This window comes from Aquila chrysaetos, chromosome 25, assembly GCF_900496995.4.
Source record: "Aquila chrysaetos chrysaetos chromosome 25, bAquChr1.4, whole genome shotgun sequence".
Classification (NCBI taxonomy): Eukaryota; Metazoa; Chordata; class Aves; order Accipitriformes; family Accipitridae; genus Aquila; species Aquila chrysaetos.
Genome location: NC_044028.1, coordinates 4088283 through 4103383, shown reverse-complemented (window position 1 = coordinate 4103383; position 15101 = coordinate 4088283).

Below are 15101 nucleotides of genomic sequence, written 5' to 3'. Positions count from 1 at the left end.
AGCTGGGTACGAATCTGGAGAGAGCCTAGAGAGCCCAGCACTCTTCCATAGCAAGACCAGTCCTTCCAGCCCAGCCACAGCTGTCTGACTGGACATTAAGCACCTTCTCTGACGGAGACATCGCACCAAGCCAGGAGACCTCTGCCAGTGCTCAGCTCTCACCACTTGGGAAGTTTCAGATCCCAGTCTCCTCTGTTGCAGGTTAGCCCCCAAATTTCTCAGCGTGGCTGGAGGCGCGAAAAAGTCTTTCCTCTTTGTCCCGAGCAGCCTCCTGGAGCCCGCTGGAGTTGGGAGGCTGGAGAGAGCCCATGGACAGACAGAGCCAGGGGTAAAGATAGCTGGGCTGGGGCATCAGCAGGCTGCAGAGGATAACCTGTCAGCATCCACAGCACTTAAACTGTCAGCGCTAGATTTCCCTCCGGGCTGTTCAATGAGGTGAAAACTGAGGCAGGGGCTGTGCTGGCAGATGCTAATTCCTCCCTCAGTGTCCTCTCTCCGGGCTCACATCTCCAGGGGATTTACCCACGTGGCTGCACAGGGGTTTTGGTCAAAAAAAACCCCAGATAAGTGGGCTTCAGCCTCACTATTGCCTTTACCTGCCACCACCAGCCTCGGGGGACTTGCCCATCCATGGGACATTGCCTTTCTACCAAACCAGATCACACACAAGCACAGCGGGTTCAGACATCAGCAGGAGGATGCTCAGAGACGCGGGCAGCAGCCAAAGGAGCAGACAGGACACGACCTGCCCCTCTGCCTGCCCCAGCCTCCCTGCTCCTCTTTGCCAGGTCGCTTAAACACTGCGGCCACCGACAACCCGTCCCCGTCTTTCACAAGAGGCATTTCACACCAGCCTTCGCTGCTAAATAAAGCAGCCCAAGTGTTACTTGCACTACCCAGGCTCCCCGGGGCGGTCCTGGACAAGGAGCAAGGTTAAACTCATCCCTGCAGAAACGGCACCAGCAGCTTCTCCATCAGCGCTGCTGCCCCAGGCTGAGCTGGCCATGCCACCGCCGGCCCCGGGCTTGAGCAAAAAATAGAGTCGGACGGAGAATTTGGGTCTGTGTCGCTGCAGCTGGCAGAGAAGAACGCATCAGCAAATATTTGTGCTCTCCTGTTATTGGCAAGGCCTCTTTGCCCCATCGCTGCCCGCTCACAGGCAGCTCTCAGGGTTTGGGAAAGGGCAAACGGGTCCTCAGACCCAGGGTACGGCAATAAATATAAAACCTTAACAAATTGCTCAAGTCCTGTCCCCAAGCATGCAGCATTAAGTGACATTGGGCAGCTGCAGACTCCAGAAGCAAGTGCTCCAACTTTGCACACAGAGTTGAAGAAACAGTCAAAACCGGCACAAAAATCCCAGTTTTCATCCTCTGCTCAAAGCCACGGGCAAGACCCGCACCAGACACCTGGGCTGTGTCAGGGAATCCAGGACGGCAAGAGGGCGGTCTGAAATAGAGAGCTGTATTTTAGGAAGATAACAGGGATCAGCTGCCTGTGACGGGTATTCAGAGGGTGGGGGCTTGGAAAACAGGAGTTCAGTAGTGCCCAGAGCAGGGCAGATAAAGGGTTGAGCTATTCTTTGGCTTGTTGAGCAAAAGAAAAGTGTACATTCAGATGGAAACAAATTATTTTTAAGTGAAGGACAAAATTATAAAGGTTTTTTTCCGTGAGGCTCAAAACGGTTTGCTCAATCCAAAATGAATCAGTTTCTCACCAGGCTATTGCACCCATTTGTAAAATCACAGTTCTCCTCTAGATGAGTTAAAAGGCACTTTCCAGACCAGAAAAGGCAAAACCCCATTTAAAAAATAAATTACTCTCCAAACAGGGTATTCTGACTATTCTTGAAACAAAAACTTCACATTTCCGAAAGCCGAGGTGAAGCACCGTGATCTTCTCGGATGTCTCCCTCCCCCATTTTGTGCAATCACACGTATTTTCCAAACGCCGCGTGAGCTTGGGATCGGCGCCAGCCTCTGCAGCGGCGGTGCTGAGCACACACAGCTGCCGGCACACGCCGGATCAAAGCCGCAGTTCAGCCGTAGGGGCAGAGCACCCAGCAAAGCCGAGGGCAGGGAGCTTGTAAAGGGGTGGGAAAAGGCTCTTTTCCTTTTCCTGGGGTATTTATCCTTCCGGGGTGAATCAGGGAATCCCATTTGCGATGTGGGTTTTGCACGACAGATCACATCGGGTGATACCTGCTGCTCCTGGATGCTCCAATGCAATGACTTGCAAAGACCAGGGAGGGATAATTCCCACACGGAGCTGTTGCAGATCGTCCTACAACCTTCCTTTTCAGAGGGGACCTCACCCTCCTGCCATGCACAAGGCAGCACGTGCAGCTTGCATGGGGACAGCAAGCGTGTGAAGCAAGGAGCATCGTATAGCTGAGGTGTAGTACGCAGAGAAGGTGTGATCCAGGTCCCTGGGAGAAGAGGAAAGTCCTCCCTCTGCTACAGCAGCCTGTGCCTTAAATTCAGCCCCACTGGACTGGTAATTTGGCTGTGACCAGGTATATATGCACATGTGAGAGCAGAAAAGTATATATGTTCTTCCTTAAGGACTGCAGCCAGCAGGCTGGAACTGCCCGCCATGCCAGGCACTCTGTACTTCTCATCAAGGATGCTCCTTTAGAATTTCTTGACTTTTTTTCCTCTCTTTCCCTCCATTCTGGATAATAAAAGACATAGCAGCAAAGGGCTTCTCAGACCCCAGCCCCAAGGGACCAGGACCCCCAAGCTCTCTCATCTCCCTTGATGTAAGGGAGCTTCCCAGTGTAAATTTTTGGGTTGGTTTATCAGGGATCAAACTGTGCCTCTCCTCAGGGGATCTTCTACCTCTGCTCCATTAAAGAAAAAAAAGAAAGTTTTTAAAACCCCAATGTTTAACAAGACAGCTGCAGGGAGGCTACTTGACTGATTGAGTTTTTACCTGGCCCTTACAGGCAAGCTAAGGTACTTAACATAGAAATGAGGTTTAGTCACAGCAAGGCATTTGGGATTAGAGTTGGCTGGAGAAACTCTGATGGAACCACGATCCTCCAGAATATGCACTCCTGTCAAAATTGAAATGCTTTGTGAGATTGAATAGGTTTAGCCAGAAGTTCATTTTCTAAAGAAAATCAGAGAGTGGGTACAAGAAAATATGTTGAATGAAAAAATGTGCTTTTTCTTTTGAGCCATGCTGGTGTGTACATTGTTGGGGAGGGGTTTTTTTTCTTTTTTTCTTTTTTTTTTTCTTTTTTTTTTTTTTTTTTTAAGTCATGCATTACTCAGGGAGGAACCTGAGGAACTGTTTTCTCTCTAATGACAAATTTACCCAAACTCAGCAATTCCCCACTCCCTGCTGGCTTACAAGCTGGTAGCCCTGAAGACATTTATGACTCTGCAAGAGATGCTTGCTGTTGGACTCCAAGACCAGCGCGACTCGATAAAAAAAAAAAAAACAGGCTATCAAAACCCACCTGGAGTGAGCCTGGGGAGGCAAGGAAAGCCCAGCAGGACCTGAGCAGGCAATGTAATTGCAAACAGAGCTGCAATGATCTTCACTAAGGTGAGTCCACAGCAGCGATTGGGAATTTCTCACCCCAACCCCATACCTTCTGGGGAGCATCATCCCACTGGAAAGCAGCAGAAGGGATGGGGAAGCCCCTCAGCATGGAGAAGATGGGCAAAGTGACTTGACTTCCAGGATGACAGAGCCTGGGGTTTCTGCAAGCCCGCTGGTTTCCATTTCCAAACGGTTCCTCTGCCCAAATCCAACATCGTTCCTGTTGGGTAAACCTGTTACTTGAGTCTCTTGGCAAGTGCTCGCGCTCCTGGGTCGGATGGGTAAAACATCAGGGTCAGGTTTTTATCAAGAGGTGAGGATCTCCACTTGGCTCAGACTCATGCCGGGTTCTTGGGCTCCGGTTTGAGCACTGGTGGGGAGCGACGATGGCCTGGGCTTCTCCTCCTCCAAGACAGCACCTTGAGCATCTGCCCGCTTACCAGGTAGGGGAAAGAACACCGGGATTTCAGGGTGCTGAAGCCAGCAGCAACCCCCAGAGCAGCCACATGGGTTTTTCACAGCCTTTCACCGGGATCACAGCCCATGAAGTGCTGCAGCCAGCTCCATGCTTATTTAGCAGATGCCAACAGCCTCCCTTGCTCAGCTCTGGGAGGTAGAGACTCCAAACCCCTGGAGATAATGCTTCCCATCAGGCTGCCGCAACTTGTTCAGGGTGTTTCAGCAGTCCTGCCTGAAGCAGATAAGCTCAGAGGAGATGCCTGTCCAACGGCAGGAGCTGACGGCAGAACTGCTGGACCCAGCCACAACAAGGCACCCCAGCTATAGCACAGATTACAGCCCGTATCACAGCAAAACCCCTTCCCCAGGCTGGGGGGGAGCTGCGAGCTATATGAACAGATTTTTGGGGGGAACAACCAACAGCCCGTGGTCCAAGGGAGCAAATTCAGAGTTATCCTCCAGCCCCGTTAGCCACTCACCACCATTCAAAACCAAGGAGGGTTTGTGCCAGATCTCGTGCTGGGAGGTGCCCATGAACCTCTGACTACTACCCCTGTAACCCCAGCTGTGTGCCCAGCCATTCAAATCAAGCAGTGTCCGGGGGGGTTGTTTTTGTTCCCCCCCTCCCCTTGCTTTGGGATGAGAGGATCTTTATAAATGACTTCCGCTTAATCTCATTGCCAAGCGGACATTGCTGGCTTCTGCCGTCACACCATGCTCTGAAGACAGATAGAGTTTTCTGCCCAGGCTTAAAAAGAACATTGTTTGCAGAACAGAGCGAACAACATGTGAAAAGGAGAAGGGAAAAAAAAAAAAACCCAAAACAAAAAAAACCCGATGTGTGATGTTTGCTGGAAGAAAAACCCGCTCGTTTGTTTGGACGAGGATTCTCAGCACGTACAATCTCAGGAACAAAAGGAGATGCTTGTTCTCCACCGTGTTTGCGGGAAGAGTCCTGTAAATATTCAGGGGTGTTTGTGCTGTAGAGAAGATCACCTACCTGCATCCAGAAACTGCTCCCAGCACCCCAAGAATGACTGCTGACGGGTCCAGCCCTCGAACAGCCCTGCAAGTCTGGACCCTGAGCCCTTCCCTTTATATTCAGTAGAAAACAAACAGCCTGTTCGAATAGAAGTAACTGCAATAATAAAATTCCTTTGGGCAGAAGTTTTGGGAAGAAGCACGGCTCCATCTGACCTTGCTGGTACTCAACGAGATGTAGGTCAAATATTTTAATTGCCAAGTCACTAATCCCCCACACACAGCATTTCAATATTTGTATTGCTGCGGACTTATTGCCTTATGAAGCCGCGGGGGGAAAGAAATAGCTGCCTGGATTGATGGGCTAGTAATTTCTGCCAAAATACGGTGCTGGATACAAGTGCTCAGGATGAATGGTTGTGACTGCAGGGAGAAGCAAGCGGAGCAGGGGGGAGTTGCTGCTCCACCAGCTGCATTTTTCGTTGGATGCAAAGCTTTTGCCACCTTCCCAAAACAACGGCTGCATCCTCTAGCATCCAAGCACAACTGTCCCTACCTACACAGGCAGCACATCCAGCCCAAATACACGCTTCAAACCTTCCCTCTCCCATCACCGTCGGGGAAACTCAGAGCAAAACAGTCAGTTTATTTTGATAAGCAACCAGACGGCGAACCAGTCCCACCAGTGCGAGCTCCTGCAAGCTTCTCGCAGGCTCAGGCACTCACCGGGGCTCGCACGCCTGCAATGCAGCCACCTCTGGGCTGCAGCACTCGCTGCAACCCAAGACTCCTTCGGCAGGGAGAGGACTAGCAAATTGCATTGATGCTCCCCGAGGAATTTGAAGAGATGGAGGGTAATTACCCGTGATGGAATTTGGCTCGCACAAAAATTACTACAGCAGGAGTCACGGCTCCTGGGTCATGCAGGGACAGGCGGGAGGGAAGAGGACCTGGAATCATCAACTCCAGACCCTGCCATCACCAGCAACCATGTTGCATAATCCAATTCGGAAATCTATAATGGAAATCTTAAAATTAGCTCAATTTTCTACCCCCCCGCCGCTGCTGGGATCCCGCTCTGTAGCTGCTTCCTTCCAACAGCCCTGAGGATGCTCCACTCCAGGCGTGCCCACCTCAGGGTGCGCTTCCCCAGGTTTTGGGGCACCCAGAGGTCCCATACAGGCACCCATCTCCTTGGGACTGGTTTCCCAGCTGGGCACAGCCAGTGTTAGCTCAGTGACAGAATCTCTAGAGAGGAAAGAAAACAGGGGGTGGGATGCAGCATAGAGAGCATCGCATTTTCAGGCTAGAATTAAAAGGTCAATTACTTTATAATCTCTCCAGTACAGGAATGGTCTCGCTCGTTCAAACAGGGCTTAACAAGACAAGGTCCTGGCCCAGAATAGAGATGTTGCTGCAGACCTGCGAGCAAATAATAAATTCTGATGAAGACAGAGGTTACGTCATTAAAATGGAGCGGGCTGGATTCTGCCCTTACATCTACCCCTGTAAATCCCGGACAAAGGATTTTCTTGATTACGTATGCACATTCCTTTCCCCTCTGCTTCATCAAATAATACACAGTGCCCGTTTCCCAGCGTATGCCGGAGCTCTCGCCCCAGGCGTGCAACAAGCAGACAGCCCTCTGGGGCAGCTGGTGCTTTGGTCCTCTGGGCTATCCAGGGAAGAAGACACCCTGGGGAAAGAAAAGGGGAGAGGGGGAGGTTCCCCCTCCTTTCCCAATTGTCAGGGAGGATGTACCTTTGCTTTTGTGTGGTGGATGGAAAGCTCAGGTTGTGAAATGAGGCTTGATGCATGGGAAGAAGAGTCAGGCAATTTGCCTTGCCTGCACCAGAGACCTGGGACATGACGCTGTCTGCTGGGGCATCATCTGGACATGCTTCATTTTCACTCTTGCTTTTGCAAATAAGAAGAAAACCCTGATTTATTTATTATTTTTTTTTACTCCTTAGGCTCATTCATGCAAATTTGTTCTTTGGGCACGCGATAGCAAGGGATGCCCCAGCTTTGGGATGCAGGAGGATGGAAGAGGCTGTGCCAGCTGGGGTACAAGGCTCGTACCCCTTCTCTGCTCAATTTCCCCCACATCTTGCTGATGAGAAGGGAGCATTTTGTATAACTGCCCAAAGCCCATGCTATAGAGAGCACGGAACAGGTTACAACAGAGGATGCCGGCCTCTGGACCGGGCTGGTCATTCGGTGCATGAAATCTCACCAGTGTCCCACAGGGACAATTATCAAATGGGAGAGTTAGTCATCCTGACCCAAAGCCATTAGTTATAAAACAGGGAAGAGGGTTTAAAGCTCTTATGCTTGAACATGTTAGCTCAGCCCTTTAGGGAACTCCTGATGTGCCAGAGCATCTAATCTCTGCAAATCACTTTTATTCTGCCTTGCTCTGGGTTTTCCTTTTTAATCAACTTAATCTTTATTCATGAGGTGTGTTGCTGCATTACAGAAACACCCAGATCCTGAGCATCAGGCTCAGGGAACGGAAATTGGGGAAACTTGGTGTTTGTTCCAACCAGGGCTTAAGGTCTGGAGCAATTTATCTGGACTCGTGGCAGGCCCAAGCACTCCTCCACGTCCCGGCGGGGAGAAGGAAGAGGTGGGAAATGGCCCAAGCACGCAGAGGACAAGCACTACACCCTGAGGGCTGGCGCGCTTTGATCAGCACGTTTCATTGCTATATTTAATCAGCGAGGTCCACGCTCACCTAGCCTTGCCGATGGAGCCTTTTTTTAAAAAAAAAAAAAAAAAAAAACAACTTTGAAATAAAAATAATAAATTAAAGGGATCAAAGAAATGAGCGGCCAGTGAGTGACAGCAACACAAAGCAAAGAATAAAGGAAGTGCTAATGGGATTTCGAGGGGAGAAGTGGGGCAGGAGGGAGGCTTCGTTCCGAGAGAGCAGAGAGATGGGATGCCAGGACCCCACGACCTGTCCCACACAGGCTCAGCCCATTCCCCCGGTCCATCCCCACCTAAGGCAGAGTTTCACAAGCCGTCTCCAAAAAGGGATGTAGGCAGAGCACAGCGGGATGGTGCATAGTTTGACACCCAGCATGAGCTCCCGGGAGCAGGCTGGGAAACACCAGTGCTGGCACTTCTGTTTTGAGAAGACAGGAGCAATTTCCATGTATGCTTCCCTGGAAGAAAAGGGCCATGGTTTGGGGATTCTCGAGAGGAGCTGGCTGAGCATGACCCCATCCCAACAAGTCAGCCCCAAAGCACCCCCAGTTTCCCCAATGCAAAGAGCGGTGCTCAGCAGCCTGCGGTGCCCTCGCTTGCATCCTCTGAGGATCAGCTCCCCCCTCCATGATCAAAAGGTACTAATGGGATTGTAATTCCTCTAATGAGCTGTAATTAATTAATTACCCTGTTAGCACAAGAGTTTTACATTTTTTGGCAAACACTGTGCTGTTTTGTAGCTAGAGGGAGGCTCTTCCCCAGCACCATCAGGCTCTGATCCCGGCTGCAGACAAGCCTCATCTCAGCACCGAGCACACTCGCTTTTGCCAAGGGAGCTTGTTCCCCTCCTCCTCGATCCAATACTGTTTGTACCTTAGGGAAAGGACCCTGGAAACAGCCACAGAGCTCACAGGTCTCCCCCAAATTACAGACCACCAAGTCACAGACGTCAGTTCAGAGGGTTCGCAGACATCTCCTCCATCAGCCCCTTGAGAACATCAATTCCCTCTGACAAATTTAACAAGAAAAACACACCACAGGTAGAGAGTAAGAGATACCAGGACCCTCCATGGTCCCTGCAGAGCAGGAACACACTGGTGGAAATTCCCAAAAGCACTAACAACAGAGCCAAAGCAGGCTGGGGGCCAAAGCAACGTCTGAGCTGTGTTAAGCAGCACAACAGCCCTGGGATGCTCAGAGCCACGCTGCAGCCTCCTGCATGCCAGGATGCAGGATTGCACCCATGCACGGCAGCCACGCGCGGTGGCTGAGCTCAGCCACCTCTCCCAGCTCAGCTTCTCCATTACCTCCACGTTTAATAATTAAAGCATCAGTGTAAAGGCATTAAAGTTTCAGGGCCTGACACGTTCAGAGCAAGACGGCAAGGCTCAGGGACCAGACAAGGACTGCCGCTAATTAACCCTGCACGCTGCAGGCAGTGAGGAGCAGGTGCCTGCCCATCTGCCCCCATGGACAAACCCTCTCCTCCCCACAAATCCTGTCTTCCCAGAGCCGCTTTCCAAGAGCATCTACCCCAAACTACAGGGGAGGTTTGCTCAACATCAGGTGTCTCTAAAAAATGCTAACTGGGGGGGGGGGGATTCTTCCCAGGGAGCATGGCTTTTTATAGAGCACATGGCTTTGCATGGAGCCAGCTCTGAGCAAGGGTTATGAGTTACCTTTGGCCGGCTGCGGAGGCTGAACAGGAGGGCTCTTCTGCAGGAGCAGATGGAGCTGACATGCCTGGGAGCCAGCCCAGCCCTGCTGCGGTGACAGACTGTCCCATGCTGCCTCCCCCGATGATGCTGCCTGCTCCCCCCATGCAGGAGTTGGGGGAGTCATCCGAGGGGCTGAGCACTAGCACAACTCATCCCACCACCAAACTCCACATCAAGCAGCCAGCCTTCCCCTCCAGCATCCAAATTCCCCCCACCTTGTTTCCTCCCATATATAACCCAGCAGGCTGGAGAGGAGGATGCTTCTTCTCTCGTTAGGCTCAGCTGGGCAGAATACACCACCTTCCCTCAAATACAGCAATTAAGCTAATTGCATTCCCCTGGGTAGCTGATGCTGGTTCCCTGATCGCGCAGCCTAGGCTGTCCCAGGATACGAGCCCCTTGCATGCAGGATGGGATCTCCCAGCTAAAACTCTTTAGGCACATTATTTGCTCTTGGAGCTTTATTGAATGCAACCGCAGCCCCCAGCAGCCGGGGTAGGTGCGGGAGCGGAGCCCGTCCCTCCGTGGAACGGCGGAGGTTTGGGTTTGGTGGAGCCCTGCCCATGGGGTAGCGGGGCCAGGAGTGGTTTGGGGCTGAGAATGGGGGCCAGGAGTGCCCAGGCAGCCCCTTTGACTTCCCTTTGCTTGCTGCATCTCCTCCAAAAAAAGAAGTGCTGTTTGCATTAGGAAGTGCAGATGAGCCGAGGCTGTCGCCGGAGTCGGGTTTTGGTGTGCCAGGACCGCGGCTTGGTGATTAATCCTCCCCCGTGACACCTCCTGGGCCCGGGCGCAAGTGACCATTACCTTGATTAAAAGAGATGGGTTAATGCAGCGCTCGGTCCCAGCAGCCTCCCAGGAAAGCAAGGCGGGATGTCCCCCGTCATCGAGTCCAGCTCCCCAAATTGCAGGTGACGGCGGGGAGCCCGGTGGGTCACCAGGACACCGCTCAGCACCGCGGGCCACCCGCTGCCTGACGCTCCCAGGGACCGTCCCTCCTTGCCAGGCAGCTAGAGGTTGTTTCCCTCATTAATCCAGCATTTGCTCCTCTGAGGATGCTCCTGCCCTTTCAAAGCGTCTCCTGTTTTGTCGCCTGCCTTTTCAGATGCCGCAGACACAAAAGACCCTGTTCTCCCTGCAATGCCACCAGCCGGGTGCCCAGCCTGGGTGTGCACCAGCACCCCGGGGTGCAACCCTGGAGCTGAGCTAACGATGCCGCCGGTCACCCTCTTCTACCCCTAGGTCGTTGTCCCACTCTCCACCCTTGTTTCACCACTTTTGTCTTTCAAAGAGATTTTTTTGAGAAGTTTCTTTTGCAGCAATACTATAAATGTGATAGTTGCGTTTTGAAGACCACCTTCTCAGAGCTGCCCAGGCACAGGACTGTCCTGCCGCAGGGTCAGCCCCGTCTTCCAGGCTGGCTCCGTTTGGGCTGGTCCCTCTCCTTCCCATCTCTGGAAGCTGCAGCCACCTCCCACAGGGACCCTTCCCAGGTCCTTTTCCCCCCTTGTGTTGTTCTTGCACCTGCTTTAATTTGCTTAACATCAAATATTTTATTACCTCTCTGGAAAGTTCCTGGGGAGATTTCCTAGAATAGCAAATATTCCGAGCTGTGAGCTGCTCCTGGGGGTGCACCAAGCCCAGGGACGGTTGCAACCACCCTTACCCTGCACGGAGGAGCTGGGCAGAGGCCAGCCCCAGCCTTGCCGCCTTGCCCTGGCGCAACCGAGCACGTTAGTTGTGTTTCGAATGTGCTTTTTTATATCATCATCCCTTTTCATTCGGGCCTCTGACCAAGCCGTGAACTCGCGCTGCTTCACCGGCGGCTGCCAAGATCTGCTCGGCGTCCGCCGGCGGGGAGGGCGGTGAGATCGGCTGCGGCTGCTCGGCTGGCGGGCGTCCACCCTCAACGCCGCCTCCGGTTTTTTGGCAAGGTGATGCTCATCCCCTGAGCGTGACGCGGGGCGGCAGGACCCGCCGGACGGCTGAGGACATCCATCCAGCGTCATGGATGGTTGCAGGGTGGAGAAGAGGGGCTCATGCCGGCAGGTGAGCCCGAGCTGGTGTCTTGGCCCCACGGGCTCCCCACGCTGCCCCAGTTCCCCGCGCCGGGTGTCAGGATGATAAAGCCGAGCTGAGCTCGCCGGAACAGGCGCAGCACCCAGCAGCTCCCATAATTAATGGCACCGCCAGCACTTCCCTGCCGGGCTATGAATAAAACATCCTTCCTGAGGACCCAAACTTTGAAAAATCTCTTTTTTTTCTGTTAATTATATTTGGCGGGACACTGTGCTTTTATTATTTTCTCGTCCTGCTTAATCAGGGGGGTGAAAGCTGGTTTGGGGACCCAATTTCCTTCAGACTGGCGCCCGGTTTCTTAGAGGGATAGTATAACTGCCAGGGACATTCCCCCTGCCCCCAAATCCCCTTCCCACTCCCTTGGAAAAGCACCCACCTCTGCAGCTTTGAACCTGCTGGATCTCTAGGTTTGCTACAGCCATTGGATTTTTTGGCATTTCTTGGTCCTTCAGCATCCAAGAGCCTCTTCTGGAAACCAGCCTCCCCAGACCCTTTCCATCTTGCAAACGCTTTTGCCGCATACCCAGGTTATGAACGCAAAGTTATCAGTTTTCTTGACAAATAAGGGACTGCACCTTGTCCCTGACCCCCTTAGTTCAGAGAAGGAGGGAGAAGAAAGAGGATAACATAAGTCAAGGGACCCTAAGCACTTCAGATTAACTCCTGGCATGACTTTCAGCACATCTCTGTGACTCAGTTTCCCCATTTCTCTATAAAATCCACTAAACGCAGTGGAGGTTTTTTCCATACCCTCCTGGTTTTGACCTTTGGCTAAAGCAGCAGATGCTCACAGGGGGCTGGGAACAGCTCAGGGGGAGAGCAGATGGATGAAGGCTGCTCACAGCTGCAGGTCTCGAACGAGACCCTGTAATTTTTCCTCTGCCCACCGACCCTGCCATAGCTTATATATATATTTCCTCGATCCCGACCAACAACCCACCATATTCGTCCATGCCATGCCTGCGGCACACAGGGGGTTGTGTTCCTGGGTGCTTTTTGCGAGGCTGAGCGCTGCGTTTATGCTACAAGCTGGTCCCACCCAGCGGCTTCTGCTGGGCAAGCAGCTCCCGTTGCCGCTTGGCTTGGGGAATCAGAGCAGCGTTTGAGCAGAAGAGAGCTGTTGCCTGCGCGCATCCAAGTCTTTAAGCATCTCCCTCTGTGGAGAAAGGTGAAATTCCACCCCCAGCTTCACTGGCTCCAATCCAGGAGCTGCATTAGCAGAGCTTTGCCAGGTCAGGATCAGACCCAAAGCCAGGTCCTGCCATTGCAGAAGCATCTCAGCTACCCAAAGCGCTGCCGCCTGGCCGTGCCGGCTGCCAGCCAGCAAGAGAGGATGCTGCCCCGCGCCGAGAGCCCACGCGTGCCGGGGCAGAGGCACCGGGAGCTGAGCTCCGGGCTGTGCCGTGCTGGGACACTGCAGCACGGTCCCAGGACTTGCGTTTCCCCGGTGGTTTCGAGCTGCGGTTCTGCGCGTCGTGTCGGGCAGTGCTCGGACTGGGTAACGCAGCACTGCTCATGCCATCCCTGGCCAAGGGGGACTTTTAGCAGAGATACAAGCTCTGGGAGACACGGCAATTTCCTGCCTGAGCAACAAGCGCTTTACTTCTCGCCGGATCCTCTGCCAGCCAATTTTCTCTCTCTGGGCTCCTTCCAGCTCGGCGGTCCAGCCCCCAGCGCCGCGCAGGGCTGCGGCCAGCAATCAACAGATCCAACCTGTTTGGGATGGTCGCTAGTGCCGGCTCAGCCCCGTCCTGCAAGGTGCCTTCTCCTTTCCTTTCATGCCCCGAGGGGGTTGATGGCATTCTCTGCGTGTCCTCCCTTGCTTCTGTCTTCCTGAAGGTCCTGGAAATGTTCAGCTCTCGGCGAGATCTGTGCCGTAACTCTCAAAAGCTGCAGTGTAAGTGCCTGAAGTGCTCTCCAAGGGAAGAACTGGCACCTTTAGCACTAGGAAATATAGTTGCATCCACTTGCACAAGTTAAGGATGCTTCACTTGCTTTTTAAGAGGGCGGCCTGCAGAGGGAAGGGATCTTCTAGTAGCTTTGTCACTGCAGTGAAAGTCTAGAGCTAATAAAGGAGATTGACTCTGCCAAGGTGGAGAGGAAAATGAATGAGTAATCTAAACAGGACCACTAAAAATCCCCCGGTGCTCTTCAATAAAGCAGAGATTAGCAGGAGGATTTGCAGCCACGCTGCAGGCTGGGACTCAGATCTGCCGCTGAGATTTTGCACAGGCTTGGGTGAAACGCTTCATTTCATCCCGTCCTCCTGTTTCTCTGTCTGGGAAGCGGAGACAGTCTTGATTCCCTGGTAAAAGATTAATTTAGTGATGACTGTGAAGCCCTTTGAGATCTCCCGGAGCGGGGAGAAGCCATAGGGAGGCAGAGCGCGGCACGCCGGGGTGGTGGGGAACAGCAGGTACGATCCATGCTCCTTTCCGCAAGCAAACTCTTCCCTCAGATGCTTTCATCAGCCTCAGCTAATTGCTCATTTGATGTCACCAGGATCCTGGCGCTGCAGATCAGCCCCGGCTCCGTGCCGCACCGCGCAGGGAGGCAGCAGGGGCTGCAGCAGCTCCCGGCTCCCCCGGCCCCGTGCCCACCGCAGCCGGTTCACGAGGTTCCCGACCCACGGAGACGGCGGTCCCTGCCGAAAACAGCTTCATGCCACATGCCGAAGCCAGCAGATTCCCTGGTGAGCAGGGGATTTTTATAAAGGCAGTGAGATCAAGACCTCAAAGTGAAGGCAAAGCGCACGCAGGGCATATAGGAGCTGAGTCTTTGCAAAACTGGACTGCGTGATGGCCAGGATCTCACCTCCGGCGGTGTCGGGGTGAACCCTTCCCTGCCTGCATGTCCCAGGGCACCTCCCTTCATCTCCCCAGGGATGGAAATCAACCTTCCTCATCCTGGAGCCACGGCAGGGACTGGCCTTTGCTGGGCACTGGTACCATGAGGCAGCAAGCTTTCCCAAGCCCTCCTTAATACAAATAATAAAGAGGGATTTGAACCGGCCGACAAAGATGGAACCAAAGCAATCCCGGCGGGAGCATATTTTTATAAGCCGGGGCTATAAGAGAAAGGGCAGGAAACCTGACACATCGCAAATCACTCTCCTGTCACTTGCTGTAATCTAGAAATGCTCTATTAAAAATAAGAGCAGCCCCAGCTGCCGGCAGCGAAGCAGAATTGAGGCCAGGGAGGAGGGCAGCTCGGGTTCGGGTCTGGCTGCCAGGTAGATGGAAGTCTATGAGGCTGGTAAGTGCTACGCTGCTCTGCTACGATTTATAAATATATAGAGCTGCCGGGCTTAGTGACATCCATCACCCGCAGCCAGCAGATGTAGCTGGGGGGAGATGTCTCCCTCCCTCCCTCCCGGCCAGGCTCGGCTCTGCTGCCCAGTTGGGAAAGGGCTCAGGACAGAGCCCTGTGTTTCCTGTTTGTCCCCAAAAATTCGCTTCCCCAGATGAGGAAGGGGCAGGGCTCCTGGGTCCTGCCTGCCTGCGGTGAGCAAAGGGCTCCTGTCCCCCGGGGAAGCTGGAGGGGGGCGAAGGGACCCCCCCAATCCCCAGACCAGCCACACGGGGCTCAGCACCGCCAGGCAGC